At 41.2% G+C, this 19,060-nt stretch overlaps 1 pseudogene; it reads right to left on the bottom strand.

Annotated features, from left to right (window-relative positions):
* LOC107694679 (transcription factor SOX-5-like) overlaps nt 1-19,060 on the bottom strand; it is a 75,936-nt pseudogene that overhangs the window by 2,956 nt on the left and 53,920 nt on the right.

The raw sequence follows: 19,060 nt of genomic DNA, 5'->3' as shown, positions 1-19,060 counted from the left end.
TTAATGTGAGCTACATATGAATATTTAAGTCCTTACATTAAAGTTCACACAAACTCTTTTCTCCGCTGTGGCTGTCAGTCATTCGTTCAGCCTTTAAACCCTGGTCGCGTTCGGTTACAGCAGTCAGCTCGGTAAAGCTCTCTCCAAGATCATTCTGTGTTCCCATTATACTTGATTTGTAAATACATGTCTATGATTTTGCAAAAAGGACTTTATCTTCTTGCCGGAGTTTAATGTTGTTTTGTAACTTGCTACCGGGTGTCTGTGAGAACAAAACACAGGCGAAGAAGAGACTATAAATAGTTTTTAACGCTCACAGTAACTGAAATTTAAAACTGTTAAAAGAAAGACTGTATAAAAACAGTTCGTGCTGCACTGTATTTGTTTTGTCCTATCATATCTATCATATGTTGTTGCCTTATTAAAAAATATGCTATACATTCAAAAGAAATGTATTTTAATTTTATAGTATATGCTTAAACATATATATGAATGTTTTTAATGGAAATGGATTTTATAATACAAATAGCAATGTGTAACATTTTACCATATTTAGTGCAACACTTTTATTTGTTCCCCACAAAATATTGTTTTTTCACTAAATGTTTGGATTTCTAAAATTATTGTGCACTGATTTTTCTAGAATAACTTTTGCTGCCGAATTATCCACTAACCTAGTTTATGATAAATTTTTGTCATAGATTATAAATATACATAGGCCTATATTTTTTCATATTTATTGTTTATTTTATTTTTCTTTATAATGAAGTAGTCTGTATCTAGTAGATTGTGAAAGAATGATTATCAGTTCCACACACAGAGATATATAAATTCTACATTTATTTAAATGGGGGAAAAAAACTTCATTGGTATCGGATCGGTATCGGTATCGGAGGCGAAAAAGGCGGATTGGAGCATCCCTACTTTAAAAGAATACATTACTGGAAGGTGTTATGTAACGAAACTTACCCTACGGTGAAGTACTGGCGCATTTCCTGTCTGCGGTTGCGCATGATGGCCTTATATTCACCAATGCGCAATTTCTTTCCATCCACTAGGCAGGTACGTTTGGGCCGTGGTTTGTATTTGTAGTCTGGGTATTTCTCTAGGTGTTGCTTACTAAGACGGGCCTGTTCTTCATAGTATGGCTGCTTTTCCAGGTTGGTCATGGCCTTCCAACGAGAACCTGCAGGAACAACAAGGTGTTAGAGAACAAACACACACCTCATGCATGCACACTTGTGATTCAGACAGAATGACATGGGTTAGCCGCTACAGCCATAAATATTTAGGAAAACGCGGCAGATCGGGGTCAGATGAACTCAAATCCAGACTAATTATACAGAGCTTCTTTAAGACAGATTAGACGACTAATCATTCAGGCAACCCAGTGACTATTCGATTTTTAAAATATGCAATTTTGCACATCTCTAATACACTCTCGCTTTTAACTGCCAATCGTTAGCCTCAGAACTGGCACTTTGCACTAAGAGAGGGTTTTTGTTTGGTCTAATGAGTACCTTTGAGTGGAGCTGATGTCAAACAGAGAAGAATACAGTGTGCTCTCTGCCCTCCAAAACACACACACACACACACTGGTGACATTTAACATTATTCCAGGTGACAGTGGGTTAAGTGGGCCACTAACACACTCCATCTAATTATCAGAGCTCAACAGGCATACCTGTGGCCTGTGTCTCTTATTTCTCATTAACAGAGATGTGTGAACACATACACAAATGTGTACACACACCACGGTCCCAGAAACTCCAGCAAATGTGTGTTCAGGGTGTTATGTGTGTGTATATGTGAGTCTGTGTTTAATTTACACAGTACTACTGTATGTTTAATGGGAAAAAGCTGTCACCACTGGCCCTGACATGCACCCAGCACTGGAAAGGGGAAACTCCTTCTGTTAACAATTGAGCGAGTGGGGCCTTATTAAAACCAGATTTTCCAGCGTTATAAAACACTTAGGAGCTCTTTAAAACCAAATCCTCATTTTGTACTTCTAATAAGTGACCGTTGTTTTGTTTTGATCTCTCCCCTTTGCTTCCGCACGCGTCACTTCTGAGCGGCGCATGCGCAAAGCCAACCTCATACGTCATCCGCCCCGAGCTGCTTCCGCATACAACTGTTGGCGCAAGCTACATTAAAGTGATTATTACGTTTTGAATATGGATATTTTTCTTACAAGAACACATCGATTAGCTACAGGAGGCCTTTGTTCACCCCCCGGAGCCATGTCAGATACTTTCTTTTTTTATGGATGGGCGCTTTTTATTTAACTTGTTTTGGACTGAAGCATGCAATACCCGCTGAGTGGCATTAAACAGCTTGAAAGATCAAAGACAATTTTTTATATAACTCCGACTGGATTCGTCTGAAAGAAGAAAGTCATATACACCTAGGATGACTTGAGGGTGAGTAATTTATGGGCTAATTTTCATTTTTGGGTGAACTAACCCTTTAAAGTCTCCTAAAATATTTTCTTCCATATTATGACATACATCCAAGTAAAACAGATTATCATAAAACAAACAAACAAAAAGCACAAATCGAAAAAATATTTAACAAAAAATTAGGACATGGTCCTGGTTTAATCCAAGAAAAGGTGTATTTATGGAGCCGAATTAGTTTTTTAATGAAAATTTACGAGGTCAAAAAAATTAATAATAAAACATATGTATGGATGAGTTGTTCACAATAAGATCAATAAAAATAAAATGTACATTTTTATTTCATGCGACTTTAAACTGAACTTTTTGATTATACAATAAAATAAATTGAGAGAGGAATTTATGATGGGCCGTAAAAGAGTATCTTACCATCTGAATCGCCACTGATGCCAAAGTCCATCATTGCGTGAGTGAACTTGCTCTCTTCAGACTGTTTTAACTGCTGGCTCAGGCTTTCAAGAGCGGCTTTATCCTGTACACACATAACATACAACCAATCCAGTTAGATTCATAATCGACAAATCAACAGATTCATTACTATAAACACCAATGAACTGACAAATCAAGTGCATAGAAAAAAAATAATAAAATGAATGAAAATGTGAATTAATGTTTATCCATCAAAAACGAGTAGCCTGGATGCCACCTGCAATCTATTTAGACGTATTCTTTCGCTCTTTTACTCACTCGATCTCTGTCTCTCTCGCTTGGCCTTAAGGTCAGTGCATTAGAGAGCGCAAGCACTCCAGAGATGAGAGCGGGGCTGGACTGCACAGCCTCCTGGGTATTTATTACACCCAATAAAAAGAGATTTACTATGCATTTACATGGCTAATGTAGCTGGGCTGCATATTTCAACAACACCCCTGCTCTCTCTAAACATGCACACCCTCCGTCACCGCCCCCGGAGCCGCATCTGGGGCTTAATTAGTCAATTAGACTCCATCCTGAATCCACGCTACGTTTAAAACACACTTGCAGACAGAGTCCTCACCATTAGAGAGTGACCCGGGCCTTCTGCGACTCTGTAATGAAATGCATTACACCATTTCGCAGCCATCGAGATTTAATTGTTCAGACTGAGTTAGTGAGTGGGGTTTAAATGAATGTGTAATGGAGAGAGAATCTCTCCCCGGAGAGACAGAGAAAGAGAAAGAGAGAGAGAGACATAGAGGGATGATCAGGTTTGATAATGTGACAACAATGAAAACTTAGGCTTTATACACAAGAAGGTCTGTAATATCTGGCAAAAGCTCTCCGTTAACGCTCCTATTCATCTTAATTGCAAGTATATTTGGTACTTTTAGGAGCCCTCAAAAACAAACCGTCACTGCTAAAACATCTACTTGCACAAATTATATTTTGTCAGAATACATAACTAATTTTGAATGGGCGTTAATTGAGAAAGATGCTTTAAAGCAGGTGTAGTTACAACATGTACCAGCAGAGGCTAACTGGGCCATGCTAACCAGCTAAACTTTTGTTTGGATTGATGTTAAAACTCCATCTCATAGACGATTGACTTTGTTTATCTCCCACAATCCATTAATATATATATATATATATATATATATATATATATATATGTATGAATGGGGAAAGAATAGTGAAAGAACAATTGTGCCACTTTGCCATGTGGCATTTCAGCACAAACCACTGCAATCCAGACTCAAAAATTGAATGTTGAGGATTTTAATCTGTCTGTTAGCTTTGAAGCCATCTATTTCTTACTGTACTTCTAAAAGTAAAAAAAAAAAAAATCATCAACAGAAATGCACATTTAAAAATTTATCTCTTCTAAGAAAATGGAAAAAAATACACGATTCATCCTGCATTACAGATATTTGTCCAATCAGATTCTCTCTGATTATTATTATTATGCATCACCCCTCACCCCCTTGCTAAGCCTAGTAAGAAGCAAATCATGGGTCATAGCTGTGATGTAACAAAACCCTATTTTTGTATTAAAGTCATTATTAAGTAGTAAGTATTAAGTCATTTAATGTATTAAAACTTCCTGGTTCAACCTGTAAAATGTCAAATACAGAAAAGAAAATTCATCCACTTTTTGTAAGACAGAAATCATTGAAAACACACTCTCTTCTCTTCAGGTGTGTGTTGCCCTCATATTTACTGCAACTGATCTGACCTTTTTTTCAGCATTCGAATGTGTGGCCTTAATCAAAAATAACCCCTCGTGTGCACAAGTGCAGTGCGGAGGGCGGTGTGTGTAAGGGTGTAAAGCTGTGGTCAGGGTAAAGTGCAGCTGATCTGTGGTAAATCATAATAAGGATAGAGTGCCTGGGAGATTATTCCTAATGCACCTTCATTAACCTAGTAGCAATCAGCACAGCCACTAAGCCTGGTCGAGAGAATAAGAAAAAAAAACACCAACGTGCGTGTGTGCTAAACTGAAGCAGAGATCAACGCACCACCCATAAACATGCTTATATTAAGCATTTACCTACTGTGTATTCGCAGATGTTGATATGAATTTACACACAAAGGTTTATGAAATAAACCAAATCTCTGTGCGGCAGAGAAGCTCAGGAAGCAAGGACACCTGTGTATATACAAGCGTCTTCCTTTGCTGATGTGCACACGCACGCCATTAGAGATGGACGAGGCAAAACTGTCCATAATTTAATGCTTGTTTACTGACATACTCGGCTTTTTAAAGCATTTGTATGAAAATCCTTGGAAAGTGAGTGTGTTTTATTATCTGTGGTCGAAGGCGTTTCCTGTGCTGTGGCTCGTGGACCAGCTGACTCCAGTGTGTTTAGCAAACAAGCCCAATTTAGCTGCACAGCCGAGGAGTCACTCCAGTCACTTCACATTAGCATCAGCTACGCCATTGAAATTAGCGTCCCGTTCACTGCGCCCTGCCTGCCCTCAGCCTGCCTCCCAGACACGACCATCGTGTACAACAAAAGAGCTTTCAAATCTTAGTCACCTCCACTGCTCCTCTTCACAAGAACAGCTTTGGGAAACAGCTTTGTTCAGAGATAAACACATTCTGTTGTAATTAACGCTTCTGTTTGTGTTGTTTTGCCTGTTTTAAACTTCATTGGGGATGAGCAGGATGGGATCTGCAGACTTTTTTCCTTCACAAATTGAAAGAACGAGAGAGTCTGTAAATGCAAGACCAGAGTTAATCGAACCTTCTCTGATCGACCGTTGTTGAGGCTCAGGCTGTTGACTGCCGCTACTTTGGCGTCCAGAACCTGCTGTTCTCTCTTTAGCTGCTCCTTCATCTGTCGGGCCTCCTGGAAAGCTTTGGTCACGGCCTCATGGTCGTTCAGGTAGCCGCCGGAGGTGATGGACGACAGCAGGTCTGAAAGCATGACAGGTATGAGTGAGACAGAGCACAGGCATAAGACAACAGACAGGTAAAGCATAAATATGTCTTTATGTCAAGCAGTCATTTTCAAATGGTTCTTGCATTTACCAAATTGCCAATTTCCATTCCCCGTTAGCAATTTTGCACATAGTTGGGCATAAGAATTTCATGGTAATATCAATTTCAGTGTTTGATTTTGAACACATTTCTGTTTAATATCTGTACAAGAAACAATTTTGGCACTTGCCATTTGAATTAAAACTAGTCAAAACTCACTGACATAAAGTGTATTTAAATTCAATATATGGACTTAAATTGAAGCCACCCAATACTAAAACTGCTGGCTCTCCGGACGTCACACATTAGAACTGAGGTCACCTACCATACACACACTGACCATTTGACTACCACCTCTGTGACTTAGCTTGGCCAGATCTTAATATTCACTCATAGGAAAGAGATTTTTAAAAGATTTTTTTCCTTAAACATGGAGTGCTAGAATAATGAAAACTGGTTGGAGATCAGTGGTTTAGTAGCCTAATGTCTGTAAATATAATATGATGATGTGGAAAAGCTGAACATAAAATCTGAATTTTTCTTTAATGCAGAAAATGTCAACAGATTCTTGTAGCTGACACACACACACAGACACAAGCTCTGTTCCTTGCTGTCTACAGCCTACATAATCAACAACAATGTAATTCTGCAAAACTCTAAAAAGAAAAAAAAAATCAGACTGGGTAAAATAATGCTTTAATTACACTAAACTATTTAAAAACAATTTAAACTTTTTAATATTGCTTAAAAAGCTTACTTGTAATCAACATTTCTCTCGCTTTGTCTAATGTATTGAGTTATTTTTTCTTTGTTCTTGTCGCAATGCATTTTGTGATTGCATTTTTCAAAGGTCCGAAACTTTCGGGGGCGAGACTTGGGCGCTGAGCATGCTGATTGTTTGAGTTCACGCAGCATTGTATTTCAACCACCATATTCACATAATTAAAAAAAAAATATTACTGTTATTGTGTCATGAAATGTAGTTTTAAAAGTATTTCAGGCGAGAATGTAGTTGTTTAAAACTCAAATCTGTGGTTTATTTATAAAGACAGCGCCTGTTTGAAAATGTGCTATGCTGATTTCGGAGACGTGAGCTCCACGCGATCAGCGGACGCTCAGTGTTCATGTTTCCCGACGAGAGCAGCCTAACCTCGGCTAGTCCTTCTGACATTTGCCGCTGGCTCTGATGTCTCTGTAGTGGTTAAACATAAGATAATTTGTTTTGGGTAAATCTTACAGGTAATCTTTAGTCTTTTTTCTATTATTCTATTAATCTATTAATATGTTAAAATGAAAATTAAAAGAGGCAATACTGTTTGATATAATATTTCATTTCATTGTAATGCATGTACGTTCCCTGAACTACATTTCTCCGGCTATTAATAAGTTTAAATGAAATGAAAAAAAAAGCAGCGGTGTTTGATATGATATTTCATCTTATTTTAAATACAGTGAGGAAAAATGCAGTAGCCAAGGCGAGCTGACTGCCATTATCAAGTACGCTGCTGTTTTCAGAATTACCGGACTTGCGTCATCCCGTCCGCGGGAGTTCACACTCCCGAGTCGAACTTGCGAAGTCCGAACTACCGAGGACCAAGTCCGAAATTTGCATACTTGGTATTGAGAAACGCGCGCAGACCTACGTCACCAGACAATTTGCCTAATCTTCTCGGTACTTTAGACTGCGATGGAAACGCAGACAGCAACAGGTTTGGGGGAAAAAAAGTTCCTGGGACAAATTGTTCCAGGTAATTTCGGTGGAAAAGCGGCTAATGAAAGAGGCTGTATAATTAAGGCGCCTACCTTTGTAGATAGCCTTTGCTTTAAAATGTTGCATCTGTTGGCAGCTTACTAGGTTTTGGAACAGAGCAATACTCTCACACACAACTAAAAGATTAGAGATCCAGTTGAAAACTGGTGATGCTGACGCCTGATGAAAATCTCCCAAATCTGCATTTTTACACTGAGAGATTTGTTAAAATGTGCAATTTGTCTTATATCCCAGATATATAAATGCAGTGTCTCTCTCTTTCTCTCTGTCTACTATTCTCTGGGCTTTTATTCAGACCAAAGCTCATGGAAATCTTAAAAGAAAAAAAAAGAGAGAGAGGAGATTACTTATATCAAAGCCATAAGCGGCCTAATTTGGCCCATTCCGCAAAATCTGCCTCTGAGCATATCAAAGATATTTCCAACCATCTTTTCATGGCTATTATTTGTATTATTCTCAGCAGCTTAACCGCCCAAGCCGTTAGCCGCATCTGTTGGCTAGTGTATGTGTGTGGTGCAGCATTATCTTGCCAGGATAGATCTAACAAAGACCTATGCTAGATTATGAGTCTTTATCTGCCCTAATCCGGTCGCTAATGCTGGATAGAATGGATTAAATGCTTTCATTTGAAATGACAGAGTAGGGAACTCTTTTAAAAGTCATATCTCAGGAATCTGCTAAAGTGGCCACAGGTCACAGGGTGAGTGGGAGCCAGCACACTCCCTGACAGTCAATTTAATAGGGGGTAAAAAAATGTCTGGAGTGTTAATTGAGAGCACTGACCCCACTAAAGAGAGATGGTTATTAGATTGTTTTACATTTAAAATGACTTGTTTAATGAAGAGATGACTATCAGCTTAATAACACAAAACATAAACAGTATATCACACTTAACATTACAGTGACCTGAAGAGAGAAACTTTCTTTTTGGCTTCTGAGGAAAAGCAAGGCAGAGTGATGGCCTTAGAGGACACAGTCCTTGACAGCCCCTGTTGTGTTTTTGTGGTGACAGTGACACAAAAAGAAAGGGACGCATGGGGTCGGGCATGCTGGAAAGTCTCAGGACAGATGTCACTTTGCAAGGTCAAACAGATAAGTGAGGTGGAGAACAAGGATGATGGAAAGATGAGGAAATTGCACAAAAAAGGGCGTGCAAAGGGATCTGTCAAGTTGAAATATAAATATACATCCAGATAAACACATACATCTACAAACAGAATGTTAAGTGGGGCTCTGAATACATCTTTGATATCACAATACTTCCTGACCCCTTAAAGATGTGCACCAGATGGAATAATCATGGGACATACGGCACTCTCAAATTTAAAGAACCATTCACTGCGTCATGTTCCAAAGGATTCCAGTGAAAACTTTACTTCCTAATCCATTTTTCAGAACAAAAAACATCTGGGCGGCAAATCCACTAATCTGCTATTAAATCCCAGGATTTGTTGAAAAACACTGCGATTACAGGGAAGTCGTCTGAAATGGCTAACTGTTGTGATGAGGGGAAGCAAGGGGAGGGGAGAATATTGCTTTATTGTGTTATTAATGTATGTTGTTTGTGCTGTGGGTGGTAACAGAGTTGTGTAAGAGGCTTGTCTAATCTCTGAGCCTGTCAGGAAGGCTTGTGTTGCTCTATTCAGCACCTCTAAACAACAGAAATAAACGCCGCTAAACCTTCCCATCCGCTGTCTTGCTCTTTTTCGCTTCCAAACACAGCTGCTTAACAAGCTCTCCCCCACCATTTAGACTAATAAATGTTTGACAATGTGCCCTTCAGGCAAAATTAAATTCTACAAACCTAAAAATGTAACATCAATTACCGTCTCATACAAGAGTCTGTGCCAGCAGAAAAACATATCCAGGGAGTAGGAAATGCTCTTGAGAGATACATTCAGGGCAATATGTAATAACATTAAGCAGGTTATGCTGCGATTTGTGTGTGTTTATTGAATTGCAATGAACTGTGGAGGTGTGGGTACCTATGGAGCTGAGTCTGGATGGCGGTCCTCCAATGCTGGAGGGGGCGCTGTGCTTCAGGGACGCGGGGCCCAGCTTCAGGGCAGGGACCTGTGGGGAAGCGGGGGAGGTGGGTGACTTGCACTCGGATGCCTTAGGCTTGGACGACAGAGTCAAGGGCTGAGCGCCCTCGTCCTGCAAAACAGCAACACGTTTGGCCTGGTGTGATTTTTCTCCTCAGAGACTTGGGACCCAATCAAATCTCCCAGCAGGGGTCAAATCAGCTGACCGCACGCTGAAATGTAGGTTTTCAGCAGATGCAGCCAGGCCACAAGGAAAGGTAAGAGTAATTGTTGTTGCGCAGGCCAGTTGAAAAACTTGCCAAAATTGGATTGATGTTGCGCAGTGCCATGGCACAATAAACATGCAGCACACCCATGCTCAATCAAACAAGAGAACAGGGACAAAGCGAGCATACCATGTAAAGAAACATGCTTAAGTGAGAAGATTCACACTTTTACCAAACATGTTGCGCACTGATAAGAAAAAAACATACAAGCATACAAACAAACACAGAATGGCCAAGCATTCCATAAATATAAGCACAAATAATTATTTTATGCACACATTCCAGCTTCAAATGTTCACAGATGTCAATTTACATAATAAAAAAAAACAACACTGCCTGTCTGCCTCCAGGTTACCAGTGGTGGACATCTATTCATACGTGCAAATGACTAGTACCCAGATATCAACCCTGCTGACATTGTAATCACATCAGAGAAGGCACCATAGAGCCAATTAGATCTCATAACGACAGATGCTGCCCCATGCACATCATTAGAACATTGCATTGAAGGCTTAAACCTGTCTTAATTGCCATCAAGACCTTTCTGTCTTCACTATTGTTCTTAACAGCTTCACAGATCCTTATTGAAACCACATCAGAAGCATGTGGGCACACAGGCAGACCTCCAGGTTCTAATGACCTCACCAGCCCTCGCTCAAGCCACAGCTGTCAATCAACCTCGCCTGGCAGAGTGAGTCTCAGGTCACTATCATGCTCCCACTGTGGTGAGATCTTATATGTGCTAAAATGGGGAGTGTGTCATCTGTACCGACACCTGTTTCTAGAGCCTTTCCGTCTGTCATGAATTGCCAGAAACACAAAAGCATTTGCAGCAGCCATAGAGGACAAATACCTCTCACAGAACTGTCTCTCCTCGTCTTGCGTCTGCAGTAGTGCGAGCAGACATTCGCTCTCTTTCAGAGGCAGTAGGCAGCATGCTAGGTTTTGGAACAGAGCTTCTGAGGTCTGGAGAGCTTGATTAAGACCTTTCCCTCACTGCTTGTGCTGTGATGGGCCATAACAGGATTGTCCTCATTAGCGCTGTTCTCAATGGAAATGGAACCAGTGGGACGTGGACTCCATCGTAAGGGAGACACACAAAAGACCCTTCTCAATGAGAACACTAAGACGAGATTGAGGAGAATACTGTATCATGACCCATATTGTGTCGGGTGTAAACTGAATAAAATTGAATATTTATGACAGATAATGCCTGCCTCCCGCCCCGATGGTGGATTGTTCTTCGAGAAGCAAATCCTTGGGTGGGATGTTAGCCAAAGAGAATGAAGCTGGTGAAGGGAGAACTAATGAAGACTGGCAAAACCATGTGAGAGAAGGAAAGCTAGCTTTAAGATCGGTCATACACATTTTACAGGAGGAGACAACTCAAATACAAAATGAATAAGCTTAAATCTCATATAAAATGACATATGTCACTTAGAAATCCAAAAACTAAAAAAAAAACACCTAGAAATTAACAATAACATTGTATCAATACTGGAAGTGACAGCTTGAAGGTGTTTACACTGGAAGTGTCAAAGGTCAGAATGTTAACCAACCATACAATTTAGCTGTATATGTATATATATAGCAATTTCAAGAGAAATCCTAAAGCCAACTGTGGCAGCACTGAGCCTGAGTGAAGGAATGAGGGTGTGAGGGTCTGGATGTGTGAATTTTGAGTAGGTCACAGAGTGAAAACTGTGATATAGTGACTGTGATGCACCTGTGTTGTGAGGCTTCCCCCCGGGGTAAAGCACTTAAGCTTTGTATGCCTCAGTCCAACCAGCTGTCTGACACATGGCACACGTCTTAAAATGAGAGAGTGGCAACTACCCCAGGGCAGCAACCCTGAAATATACATGCTTGCCCTTTCATGATGGCAAAAGCTTGCAGACGCAGAGAGAACAAGAGAGTCGTGATTGAGGAAATAATTGGAGAGTGAAACAGGAGGTAGAGAAAGAAAAACGGAGGACTCTGACTCCACTTTGAGATACTTGACGGAATATGAGAGACAATATATTTAAGGAAAAGGTCATTTTCTCATGGCTCAGTAGCTGTGGAGGTCTAGCAGGTGCAGGCGGCACTGTCAATTATCTGTATTATCCCTATCCCTCTTTTTTTCTCTCCATTTATTTGGTCATGTGACAACAAAGGACCAAATATTTGAGGAAACCAGCCTTCATTAGCCTTTGACACAGTGAGCTGCATGGGGCCAGACCCAATCGATGGGGATTGCCAAAGCTTTGCACTGAGATTGACGGATGGAAACATATCCTGAGCTCCTCCTCTGTGCAACAGGCATGTGGTTGAGCTCCAGGTCTGTTCTCTTCCCTATCCAAACAAGCATCGGGCTCAGCTGTGGCTCAAGGCCGGAGAGGGAGCGGGCAACAGGCCTTCACACATGCTTATCCAGCCTTGGCCACCCCACGGTCCAGCTATTGTACTGCTGAGCGGGACAGAATGGGCTTGCAGGGGTTTCCGGGCGTCTAGAATGACCAGCCCAGCAGGAGGGAAGAGAGGACAGACAGGCTGCTTTTATTTCTGCTCTGCCTGATATTCATGGAGCTTTATTCCACTCAGATAGCTCCGGCCTCCTGCTGCCATGCTGGCCGGAGGGAAAGATACCTGCTCAGAGACTTATATGCAATCGGAAAAAGCACAACACAGCGGTGGTAGCTAGACTTCAGGTTCGAGGACCAAGGACCTTCAGAAGCTGCCATAACAAAGCACTTGAAATGGAACAATGCAAGGCACTGAGTATTGAGGGCATAGTGCCAGCTTGCGCAAGTTATGGGTAATCAACCAAAAAAAAACATAAAAACCAGTGCATACAAATACTATTAGCTATGGATGGTAAATGTACGCAGTTGTTCAAGCCTAATACGCATCCACAAACACATACCTTGGGCTTTGGTGGCGGGGTGCTTCTGTTTTTCTCGCTCTGGCCGCTGGTGGGCGAGTGTGTTCCGGTTGCCAGGTTGGCCTGAGGCACTGTGCTGTGTTTGGCCCCCGGAGACACCTGCATGGCAGCTAGCTGAGCTGCATACAACTGCTGCTCAGAGACAGAGAGAGATAGAAAGAGAAAAAAAAGAGAGGACAGACAAAGGGAGAAGGGACAGAAGAGTGGATGAAGAAGAGAGAAAGGTCCATGAATAAATGAATACATAGAATGCACAAACAAACAAAAAGGAAAAAAAAGGCTAAAAAGCTGGTTTGGCCATTAGTGGAGAGGGCTGATGGTTGTTTATGTCTGAGGGGACAGAGCTGTCACTTTATGTTCCACCATCCGGCCTCAAGGGGCCACGCTAACAGCTAGCAGACGCCTGAGTGAGACATGTCCCCGCCAAGGTGCATCCTGGGAAAAAACACACTCACCGTAAGGGTCATATTCACTAAGGAAAGAAAAGACTGAAAAAAGTGCCTCTCAAGGTGAAAAACTGGTGAATGTGTTAACGTAAAGAGAGAAGTTGTGAAGCTCTTTGCCACTGGGAGTGGAAACAAACGCCAGACCCCCCGTTGATTCTTTTACTCGTTTAAGAACGCACACCAGGACAGAAGGACTCATGAGAAAGCACTCTTAAAACTCGAAAACATATCTGCCAGCATTATTCAATGAAATGCAGCATACTGCCATTTGACAAAATAAACAAACATTTTGCTACTTTCTTTTCCTGTTGTTTAAAATGTATTCATTAGTGACCAATATATTGGCTGATCTTTTGATTAAAGTAACTATGAACACTTGACTAATAGTTTCATCAGTACAAAATCATATTAGCTTCATCAACAGATAATGAACATTTTGAAAATAAAATACTAAAAATAAATAAAAAAATTTATTGTCATGCATATTTATATGTACATATCAATATTCTATTGGCTTATCAGGTCTTTAGATATTGATATCTGCATTACCCCTCAAACAAACATGTATTACTCAACCTCAAGCAATAACATAACCCAACTGTTAAACGTGGAGCTCAGTGATGTGCTCCTCAACAATGTATTTGTGGACCAGAGCACATGTTTCTACGGTAACAGGCAGACAGTACAGTGGCTGGACATCACGCAAAATATATTCCCGAAGCTGTTTGTACAATTCTTGCAATAAGTGAGTTTGTGCTGCTTTCATGTGCAATTTTGTGGACTTTGAGGAAAGCTAAGAATGAAGAGAGAGAGGGGCTTTTATTGTATTTGTGGGAAAAGATGAGGAACCAAATCTGTGTTTACAGTAGCAGCAGAGACGGGCTGTTTTTTAAACTGTATTTTTTTCTCTTTAAGGTTTGGAAGCGAGTGGCTGTTTGTGAGTAAAACTTCCGTCCTTCTGTTCGTCTCTGGCTGCCAGCCACCAACAGGAAACAAAGACTGGTTTATGCAAATGTCCATGCCAGTTCTTTCTCTCTCTCAACCGCGACAGCACATTCTCCACAATCTTCTGTCGGCTGTATCTGCTAGAATTAAATATTTCTATCAGATGAGAACACACATAGATTAACACACCATCATGCTGAGAGACATATCTCCATACAGAACATCTCTATCCACTCACACTGGCTTTTATCTGCCCAAATTTGCACCTCAGAGAGCTAATAAAGTTAATAAGTACAGATTTTTTTCTTCAAAAACAGGACACTGCTATATTAACTGTATGCCTAAAAGTAGGGGTACTTTGATATATAAAAAATCTCTGATATATATTCAGTTATATTTATGTTATGGCCAATATTTCAAAAAAAATGTTTGTCTACAGTAAGTAAAATTAGATGTCTACAATAATATTAGACATTAACATAAGTCATTAAAATAACATTTTAGAAACCTGGCATAGAAACAATATGCTGTTTAAATTGAAGAATTATACACTGCTGGAATATTAGATTCTGACTGGTCAACAGCAACATTTCATGGTCAAATATTCATATAAAATTTATTCCACTGCTAAACATTATAATCGGATTTTGTCCTACAAAATTGATTTCATTTATCTCTTGTATCACTCTTTTAACATCAAAATAATTTCAGCTCTGTACAGTCAGTCGGTTACTACTTCTATTTTTATTCCTTACTCTGGTTGCACAGTCATACACTACCTCAACACACACACACACATTTTTCTAGGCTTAATTTATTCCACTGCTAAACATTATAATCGGATTTTGTCCTACAAAATTGATTTCATTTATCTCTTGTATCACTCTTTTAACATCAAAATAATTTCAGCTCTGTACAGTCAGTCGGTTATTACTTCTATTTTTATTCCTTACTCTGGTTGCACAGTCATACACTACCTCAACACACACACACATTTTTCTAGGCTTTCTGATCATGAGGTGACCTCAGTTGTAAGTTGTAGTCTGTGCAGGGGAGCAGGACATGAAATAACGCTCTTGCAGGTCATTTCTGTTCAATTACTCCAACCAAGGCCCCTGGTTGTGTGTGTGCCTGAGCGTGACATACGGCCCCTGTCGGAGCGTGCCCTGCCTATGTGTGTGCGTGAGAGGGGGAGATGCTCCATGTCCAGTCCACTGCATCAGACTGCTTTATTTTCTCTCTGAATTGAGTTCTATTACAGGGCCAGCTCTTGTCAGTCACAACTACTAGACCAACACACACACACTGCACTTCCAACAGGGGCTGCCACTGAACACGCTCAAAGCACTGCCACCCCATCGTCAGCGGGAGCAAACAGGAAGTGACAGCACAATGCCCCTCAAGTGCCCACGGGCTCACGTATGCACACGCAGCGAGAATGGGGGATAAATGGGTGGCTGATCTCAAAAGTGGGGATGTAACAGAGGAATTTAAATGTCAGCCTTGTGCAAAAACACACACACAGAGGTGCTGAATGGGGGAGGGTGTATCTGTGAGGGATTTGATAGGACTCTTGACTCCTTCAGTCAAGCTGCGTCCTTTTGAACTCTTAAAGCTTCTCCCCTTGCTTCTCTCTCTCACTCTCTCTCTTTGCTAATCCTCACAGAGGAGTCTTAGGCCAGCTCTAATTCTCCAACTAGAACTCTGTGTGTGTGTGTGTGTGTGTGTGTGTGTGTGTGTTTAAAGGTGACAAAGGTAAGAAAACACACACCGTCAACACAAAGGGAGGACGCACAAGAAAGATCACAATGGCAACACCAGTCTGTTATGCTGCACTTGATTTCAGGCCTGTCCGATCTAGCAGGTCAAATGTGATGGCACTAAGTAATGTGTGTGTGTTTGTACGTGTGTATATGCAGGGTGACGGGAGGAGATAGATTGGCATTTGGGCTGTAACTCGTAAGGCTGATTGGAGAGTATTAGTGTTGGTGACACATGTTTTAACAAAGCCACCACCCCATCCTCGCTAAGCCCCCGTCCCCTCCCTGAGCGCAGAAAGACGGGCTGCTGTCAGCACTATCCGTCGGAGTGGATCTGCGTGTCTTTATGTGGCTGAACAGACATCGCTCGCTCTCCAGTAATCACCTGCTTTACTCAGATTATGAGCTTCTTTTCCCATCTTGCTTTGTTGTCAAAATGGAAGCAGTTCGGAGTGATCCTCTAAGCTATTGTCGTTTTGGTCACCGCTGGCTATTGTGCGTCTATGCTTTTTTCTTTGTTGTCGTCAATTCTTCCTATTCTTGTCATTATTTTTTTTTTTGTGCTAAACTAAACACTGGCTGTTGAGTTCTGTGCCGTTTTGATTAGTGCGCCAGGCAGGATGAACTTTGACACGAGTTGCGTTTGACTGAAGCTGCTGCCAAGAAATCACCCTCCCTAAGTGTCAATTAGTGCTAAAGCTAGTGCTTACAAAAATACAAAAGCCAAATTAAAATCTATTGTGAGGTAGGATAATTTTTCTCTTTTCTGCTTAATTATTTTTTCGGATTGTCAAGGAACAGTACTCAGTCCAGGTTTTAGGTCTGCTTGTGGGAAGCTTTGAGTCAAAATACCATTCCCATTGTCATTGATACACTGGGAATGTTTTGTAAGCTTATTATGTTGTGGTGCAAATAGGGCAAGCTGGACAGGATCAATCCAGCCATACTATCTATTAACAGTGTCACTGACCTCATCGAGCTCGGACAATGCCACCAGATTGCTATCTGAAAGGAATTCACGGTGCTTATCACTGTGAATACACATGCAGCCTTCCAAGTGTCTGTCAAAAAAATAAATCGCTGGGGGAATTCAATTGAACTACAAATGGGAATACATGTACTATTTCTTACGGCTGATAAAAGGCATTAAATACAGTCTCCCTCTTGCTTTCTCTCTCTCGTTCTCCTGTGTGCTGCAGTAATCCAGTGCAATATGGTCTAACATCTGCCTGTACATATGATGGCTGACCTCCTCCATTGACCCACTTTATACCTCTTCAGTACTCTTTTTTCATCTCTCTCTCTATTCCCACATTTTCAAGACGCTTTTCAATACAATCCCTCAGCCTATATATGTGTGGTTTTGGTGGGTTGCGCAGGTTAATTTAGCTGGTTATAGAATATTAGGTCAGTGTGAACTGTGGCCGCAGTTGTGAAAAGTGTTTTTGTGGCCAGGTTTAAAGACCGCTGCAGTGACTAATGGCAAACACTTTAAAGATAGCGACCCCTGGTGCAATGACTGCCTCTAGCTCAGACGCACACACTTAAAGGTCTTGTTTAATGCCCAGTGTGTAGGTGAGCAGTCTCACACAGATGTGACTCTGTCCATTTGGCGATTGCAGGTGTGTGTGTTGAAACATATAACCTAAAGAGAATTTCTCTGAACACTTTCTCTGAACACTACATAAAATGCAAGAGGCAAATTACAATGTGTTAAAATTAACTACAATACAGTTGAGAGGACAGAAAGTGCATTGAGAAGAGGGGTAAGGAATTGCAAGCCAGATTTGTACCCACATTGAAAGTGTGAGCACATCGGGTTGAATGCGAAAACCAGTAAACAGTGACTTGTGGAGTGACCAAAGCAAATATTTTGGGCCTCTCATCGAATTGGGAGGTCTGAAGATGAGACGCGCAGACACGCCAATTGTCCCAGAGGAAATCCAACGTGCTTCTGTCTGAGACATCTGTATTTAGTTTAGCCTGAGTAAATAATTTTCTTTGTGACAAAGCCGTAATCTCTCTCTCTGTGAGTGTGTGTGTTGCAAGAGAGATTTGAGGATGAATGAGAGAACAGTGGCATTGGATGTTGTTTCTTTTTTTCCCAGTTGTTTTTCTGGTGAAATCCAATTGTGCCTGACAAAGCTGTTCAATCATGGATTTTTAAAATCTTAACATGAAGGAACATATGGATACAAGCTCTGAAGCAGGTAAAATCAGACGGGACAAGATTCTCGCAGTAAGCCAGTCATACGGAGCACAGCGGGGTGAGTGCGCAGATAGCGAGGGCTGAAAAAAACAAACTGAAAAAATATCCTGTTTTATTACCTGTTATCCAGAGGGCACCTGGGAATACCACCTGTTTCGGTGCAAGCGCGTATGTGTGAGAGCCATTTATACCTCTTACATATGTTTAATCTGTGATACAGATGTGCAGGTGTGTATCTTTGCATGTGTACGTATGTGCAATGCCCTTTTAAAATTCACTCTAATGTGCATCTATTTTGGCTAATGGTGGGAGGGTGAGTTTGGCCTCTTAGCCAGGCTCTTTAATGCCTGAGGGAGGTAACAGAGAGGAAGGGCTGGCCCCAAACCCTGTCGGCCCCCAGGTTAATGCATCTCAAACACCTGGTGACAAGGGGTTCAATGCAACACGTCCATACTGCGCCAAAGTGAATCGGTATACAATATTCTCACACAAACACAGTATCGTAGCAGATGTGCACCTCTATTCCCCCTCATCTGGGTGATTTATGCTCTTCACCCCTCTCTTCTCCTCCTGCCAAAGAGCAAACTAGGGAGGAAGAGAATAAAGGACAGACGTGGAGATGCATGTTTACTGCGTTTTCCATTTCAGAGCAGCACAGTGAGGCTGCATTAGGGTTTGACTCTATTCAGACTGCCCATAATATCTTTTTATGTTTGCTCTCTGTTCAGTGTCCCTCTGTGCTCTGTCCCCCTTAAAAACAGTTTCTATGGTACCCTTCACTCCACAGTGAACAATATCAGCACCCCAGAGCCAGCAGTGCGGCATTCTCTTTCTGGGCT

This window comes from Sinocyclocheilus anshuiensis, unplaced genomic scaffold (genome assembly GCF_001515605.1).
Source record: "Sinocyclocheilus anshuiensis isolate Anshui unplaced genomic scaffold, SAMN03320099.WGS_v1.1 scaffold2806, whole genome shotgun sequence".
Classification (NCBI taxonomy): Eukaryota; Metazoa; Chordata; class Actinopteri; order Cypriniformes; family Cyprinidae; genus Sinocyclocheilus; species Sinocyclocheilus anshuiensis.
Note: the sequence above shows the minus strand (reverse complement) of the source record. Positions and strands in the feature narration are given on the sequence as shown.